The sequence below is a fragment of the Pinus tabuliformis genome, chromosome 5_2 (genome assembly GCF_031772625.1).
Source record: "Pinus tabuliformis cultivar Carrire ecotype Pingquan chromosome 5_2, CPIR1, whole genome shotgun sequence".
NCBI lineage: Eukaryota > Viridiplantae > Streptophyta > Pinopsida > Pinales > Pinaceae > Pinus > Pinus tabuliformis.
This window is the reverse complement of record NC_142306.1, coordinates 238,658,170-238,665,223: the sequence shown is the minus strand read 5'-3', so window position 1 is coordinate 238,665,223 and position 7,054 is coordinate 238,658,170.

Genomic DNA, 7,054 nt, shown 5'->3' with positions numbered 1-7,054 from the left:
AGCACTTCTGATCATAAACCCATCAAGCTGGAACTGGTGTTTCAGCTTGACCTCAGACCAATTCCCTTCAGATTTATCCCGCTTTGGGCTAAGGAATCAGACTTCATGCAATTAGTTAAGGGCATCTGGATGTAGCCGGTCAAAGGCTCCCCCTTTTTTGTTTGGGAGGAGAAGCTCAGAAGAGTGAAAAGGGATTTGAAAAGCTGGGCCAAATCTCTGCCCAATCTAGCCAATGAAAGGAAAGAACTCCCACGCACATTGGAAATCATCATCTCCATGCTGAAACAACTGACATAGCAAAAGAGATTCTAGACAAAGAAGCCGAGCTCTAGTAGATCTATCACAAGGCTTGTTTAGTTGAGGAAGAGTACTGGAGACTTAAGTCTCACAGCCTTTGGCTCAAAGCAGGAGATAGGAACTCTTCCTTCTTCCACAAACAAGCTCAGGCAAGGAAATGTTCCAACTCCATTTCCAAAATCAAAGATGGCCCTATCATTCACAAAGACAATGCAAGCATAAAAAGAATTGTCTCCCTTCACTTTTAAAACCTGTATAGTGAAGATATAAATCTGGATCAAAACTCTGATATGATGGACGTGGTCCCCTCCCTGATTACTGATGAAATGAATCACCTTCTTGAAGCTAAAGTCACCAAGAATGATGTCAAGGATGCCCTCTTTGCCATGGACCCAGACAAAGCCCATGGGTTGGATGGCTTTTCAGCCAGACTTCTCCAATATTGTTGTTCGATTGTTGAAAAAGATCTGTACAAAATGGTTATTAAGTCCCAAGCTTGCTAGAAAATCGGAGGCAACACGAACTCTACTTTTCTTGCTCTCATCCGGAAAGAGAAAGGAGCCAACACCTTCAACGTGTTTCGCCCAATTTCGCTATGTAATATTGGCCACAAACTGATTATCGAAGTCATCGCTAACAGACTCAAGCTCATCCTCAAAGCTAAGGAGGATTCATTAAAGGTAGACAGATAGTGGACAATTTCATTCTAGTCCAAAAGGAAATTCACTCAAGCCCGAGTTGCAATGAAAAAGGTATGGTTGTCAAAGTTGATTTAGCAAATTCTTTTGATAGAGTTAAGCATATTTTTCTGCTGAAAGTCTTACATAAGCTTAGATTTGGTGAGAAATTTATAAATTGGATTTGGGCCTGCATTTCGAAGCCTTGGATTGCTCCATTAGTCAATGGCAGAGCTGCTGACATCTTCAAAGCCACGAGAGGGCTCAGGCAGGGGTGCCCTCTCTCACCCCTTCTATTTTTTCTTCAAGCCTCTGTCCTCAGTTTTTATTGAGACAAAAAAAATGATGGATTAGGAAATTGTTGGGCTTTGTATAACAAGAGGTGTTAAAAACATAAATGATGCCCTCTTTGCAAATGACACCTTGTTATTGGGAGCTGCCTCTGTGCTTATAGCCTCCAGATTTAAATGAGTTCTGGATGAATTTTGTTTGGTTTCAGGAAGCAAACTAAACAATGGCAAATGCCATATCTATTGCTAGAACACCACTTCCAGCTTGTTGAATTCCATTTCCAGAACCTTTGGTTTCCCAGCCTCCTAAAACTAGACTTCCTTCAAGTACTTAGGTTTACCTGTGTTTCTTAAAATATCCTTCAGTAGAGATTGGCTCCCTCAATTGGAGAAATTCAAGAACAAGTTTCTTGCCTGCGGATTTTCCTGGCTTAACATTGCTGGTAAATCTGTTCTCATAAAATTAGTCCTTAACAGTCTTCCCTTATTTCAGTTTTCTGTCCTTCTTGCTCCCATTAGCATCCTTAGAAAAATGGAGGAGATCATTCAAAAATTTTTTGGAAGGGGGGAAAGCAAAATGAGAATAAGATTCCATTAGTCAACTGGAAATCCATCTCCAAACTGCTCTTGGAAGGAGGCTTGAACTTCAAAAATCTTGGATATCATAATATTGCAATGGGAGCTAAGCTCATCTAGAGAATTATTGCACCTAACCATAGCTAGGCACAATTAGCTCTTTGGAAAAAATACTTCAAAGGCCAACACTCCTACTGTCTAGATCACCCTCTATTGCTCCCTAATTTTCCCTTTCTAAAGCTCTGCAATAAAACCTGTCCGCTTATTAACGCTCGTGCCTACTGGATTCCCGGTAATGGAAAAGGGATCAACCTTTGGACAGATAGAATTATGAACAATGAGCTGCTAGGAGACTGTCACTCTCTCCAAGTGATGCAAATATGGATGAATGGTGCTGGATTGCGTTCACTGTGGGACATTTTAGTTTGGTAGGACTCACGCTAGGCTAGCTGGAACCTTGAAACGCCCCCAGATTTGTCTATGGAACGAGAGGTCCTGCTCTCCAAGATTCACAGATAGGCTCCAACATGGATGAGAAGAAGGGATTCGAGAGGTTGGGGTGTGCAGATTGGTGGTTATTCCATTGCTCAAGGATACGCCAAGCTGTGTGAGCATCCCCACGCGGCCACGAATCTAGAGCCATGGAAAGGGATATGGCATTATCCCTCCTTACCAAAAATTTACTTCTTCAACTGGCTGTTATGCCACTCCAAAATTTTGATAGACAATAATCTTCAGAAGCGAGGTTTCCACGACCCTTCAAGGTGCAGACTTTGCAAGGTAAACCACGAAAGAGTTTCTCATCTAATGCTTGAATGTTCCTTCACTTTGCAGATTTGGATCGAGCTGCTGGAACCTTTGAGTTCCAGCTTCACCTTGCCTTCCTTCATTCCTAATTTTTTTGGTAAATGGCTACAAAGGTATCTTGTCCTCCAAAAAACAAAATTATCAAATCTGCTTGGTCCTTTCTCCCTAAAATTATCTATTGGTAGGTTTGGCTTGAGTGAAACAGAAGGATTTTCAGAAACTGCGAACAAGACACCAAGCTAGTGGTAGTTAAAATTAAATGCCAGTTAAAAAAGTGCCTGAGAGACCATAAAGATGACTTAAGTCTCAGCCAGCAAGATATAAATTGGGGTTCCTCTCTCGATCTTCAGTTCCAAAAAATTGCAAAGAGTATCTCCCTCCCAAAAGTATGGAAAATAAGGGCTACAACAGAAGAGTTCCAGGGATGGATTGCAAACCATTAGAGACACTTTCTATTTTTTGATGGGGCTGCAAAGGGAAATCCTGGAAGAGCTGGAGCTGGAGGAGTCATTTTGAATCCAGCTAGCTTTAGGATCCACAGTTTCGCCTGGGGTTTGGGCATCACTTCCAGCATTCAAGCTGAGGCTTTGGCTCTTTTCCAAGGACTCAAGATTCTGAAAGTGTTGAACATCAGGGAGGCTAATGTTATTGGAGACTCTCAGGTTATCATTAACACTATGGTGACTCATTCTAAGCCAATGGACCTAAGGCTAGCAAGGCTGATTCACAGAATTACAGACCTTGGAGACTCTTTCCAGAATTTGAATTTCTATCATGTGTTGAGAGCCAATAATAAGGAGGCAGACACTGAAGCTAACAAAGTAGCTCTTCTTATGGGTGGAGCCTTGCTCAGAGGCGAACAGGAAATATGGGAACCAATTCCTTAATTTAGAAAGCTGTCATGTTTTATTGCCTACTATTAAATCAGTTTGTTTGTATCCACAATCTTGGGAAAATCTCAGAAATTGACTGCATAGTAGCAACTAAAAAGAGATGTGAGCTAAACATAAATGTCACAGTCTTGCAAGGTTGTACGATACTTCTAGAATTAGACTCACCTTTTGTAATCTACTCTTTGGCATTAAGGCCAAGTTTCTAATATCTCCACTACCCGTTTCTGTAAAAAAAAGGGGGGGGGGATGGGGGTGGCTAAGAGGAAAGACCAGGGATCCAAAAAATGCTAATCTTCCATTCATCATCCTTGTTAAGATTGCTTTGCCTCCTCTCAATTTCTATGACCTCCCTAAACTTACAGTGATGAAAAGGAGCAATCTTAACAATAACCTGGGCCTTCTCCATACTTATATGATGGTTAGCCTTCTTTGTGTATTCTTCCAAGGCTAAAGATGGGGTCCTCCCATGCTTGATGTCATTTGCGTGCTCATGAATCCTCTGATTAATAGAGTGCCCAACTTCACCAACATAGGGGTTCCCACAAGAGCATGGAATAACATAAACACATTTCATGTCCTTGGGGTCAATAGGGTCTTTAACAGATCTAAGGGAATTATGAATGGTGTTAAGGGGTATAAAGGTTGAGGGAACACTTGCATTCCTATTAAGGAGCCTGTTGAGGTCATCAATCAACTCACCGATCCTGATTTCGCTCGTTCAGTAGAGATTTGTATTACTTCTACTTTTTTCTTCTTTGAAGTAGAATTCTATGAGAAGACATGCAGGGTTTCCATGGGCCCCCCCCTATCCCTAGTTGTTGCTAATATTTCTATGGAAGAATTTGAATCCAAGGCTTTGGCCTTTTCCCATCTCCTACCCAAGCTTTGGAAAATATTTGTGGATGACACTTGTGTCATCTAGTGTCATGACCAAGAAAATTTTGATCAATTTTTCCGGCATCTTAACAATCAATCTTCCTCCATAAAGTTTACTATGGAGTAGGTAGTTGATGGGTGCATGCCTTTCCTTGATGTTGTTATTTCGAAAAAGGATGACGGTTCTTTCTCCCACTAGGTGTTTCGGAAAAAAACTCGTACTGAGCAATATCTTCATGCCAAATCTCACCATTTCCCTACTTAAAGGTTGGGTATTCTCAACACACTAGCTACTCGTGCATTGAGAATATTTGATGAAAAGAACCTTAATAAAAGGAAAGCCCATCTCCTTAATGTTTTTGTTGATAATCAATATAGTAGGCACCATGGTCTGAAAGATTTCCTAAAATATAGCAAAGGTCCCAAGGTTAAGAAATACCCTAAAGATAGAATCTCACGGGTGCATCTTCCTTTCATCTAGGGAACCATTGACAAGATTGTGAGACTCCTTCGAAATCATAATGTTCTCTCAACCTTTAGACCCCTTAACACCATTTGTAACTCAGAGATTCTGTTAAAGATGTTGCTGACCCCAAGGACATGAAAGGTGTTATGTTATTCCATGTTCTTGTGGGCCCCCTATGTTGGTAAAATTGGGTGCTCTATCAATCAAAGGATTCATGAGAAACAGCTGACATCAAGCATGGGAGGACCGGTCTTCGTCCTTGGTAGAACACATGGAGAAGTATAAGAATGATACATGTATTGAGGAGGCCCACGTTATTTTTAAGATTTCTCCTTTTCATTACTGTAAGTTTAGGGAGACCATAAAAATTGAGAGGAAGCGGAACAATCTTAACAGAGATGACAGATGGAAGATTAACAACTATTGGATCCCTTCCCTTTCCTCTTAGCTCACCCTGCGTCCCCCCATCCCCATTTTTACCCTCCTTCGGTCTTTTCATTGCTTTCCTTTCGGGTTTTATTCCCTTAACTTCTAGATTGTTTATCTTCCCTTTTCTATTGATTTATTGTTTTTCCTTTTTGTTTGGTATTCTTTAACTTTACATTTTTTGAATTATGTTTATTAATATTTCAACTTTGATCCTATAATAATATTCTTATAAGTTTATATTTTATTTAGTATTAAATTATAAATAAGAGGATAATATAACTTCCCATAATATTTATTTATTAGGTTTAATTTCTAAGTTTAGGTTCTTATAAATTTACTTTTTATATAATTTTTAATTAAATAAGTTACATTCATATTTAATAAATAAACTTAATTAACTAAGTGATTGATTAATTAGTAAACATTTATATTTAACCCTAGTTTATCCCATATTATATTTAGTAACATATATATTCCAATGAAAATAAAGTTTATAAACGTATAAATATTTAATTAATTAATACAAAACTTTTATATTTGTATCATAGTTTATCCCATGATTCTTCATAAATTTATATTTTTTAAATTGAAAATGAGGATTATATATTTAAATGAATAAACTTAATAAACAAATTAACTATTTAATTAACTAATTAATTATTTAATTAATAAATATTTATATTTTAATCGAAATTTATTCCATAATATTTCCTATAGTAGTATGTGTTTATATGTAATTTATTTTTAAATTAAGAAGAAGATAATATATTGTCCCTTAACAATTATATATATATATATATATATATATATATATATATATATAGAGTTACATGTAAGCTTAAATAAAATAACTAAATCTAACAAATTAACTAATTAATTAATTAATAAACTTTCCCCTAACTCTTGGTCCAGTCTAATGTAGTTGAGGTTCAGTCCATTGTAGATGTTTCCTTTGATCAAAAGTAGTTGAGGTCTAGTCTATTGTAGCCATTTCCTTTGGTCAAAAGTAGTTGTTTCTTTCTAGCCATTTGAATGATCTATATCTCTATTTAACTTGTTGCCATGATCTGGTTCTTCATCTTGTCCTAGATATGAACCACACTTGTTCGTTCGAAACGCGTCCACAAATGAACTTTGATGTGATTATTGCCAAAAACATGTTTAAAAATCTTGATATGGATCACAAAATCCTTAATTCAATAGCACTTCGCATATCAAGGTGTGTGTTTGACTACTTGCCCTGTAATCCTATATTCAAGTTTCACAAGGAACAAGTGCAGTTATGGTATCCTATATTGTGGAAGCATGGAGCTTATTTTAATTTTTGCTTAATTCAAGATGTTTTTGTGAGACAAGTGTATTGCATAGTAACTAGACAAGAGCCTTCTCGAATATATACAAAATTGGATGCATTCTTACTTCGCAAGGGGGAATATGATGAAAGAGAAAGAAATATGGTTATTAAAATTTATGGTTTTGAAGACAGGCCATTTACTTTTCCAATCTTTGTTCTACATAGGTATTTTTTTGCTAGAGTCTATAGGAAATATCAGCATTGGATACTATATTTGAACAGAAAAAGAAGAGGCAATTTACTTTTTTTTTCCATTTATTGTTGGAAAAGTGACTCTGAAGAATATGACTCATGCTCCCATTTTTGTAAAGTCTTTGGATGCTTTCAAATCAAGTGAATTTGAAGCTACTAAAGGCTTTTATAGAGGAACAATTTTCATGGAACACCTT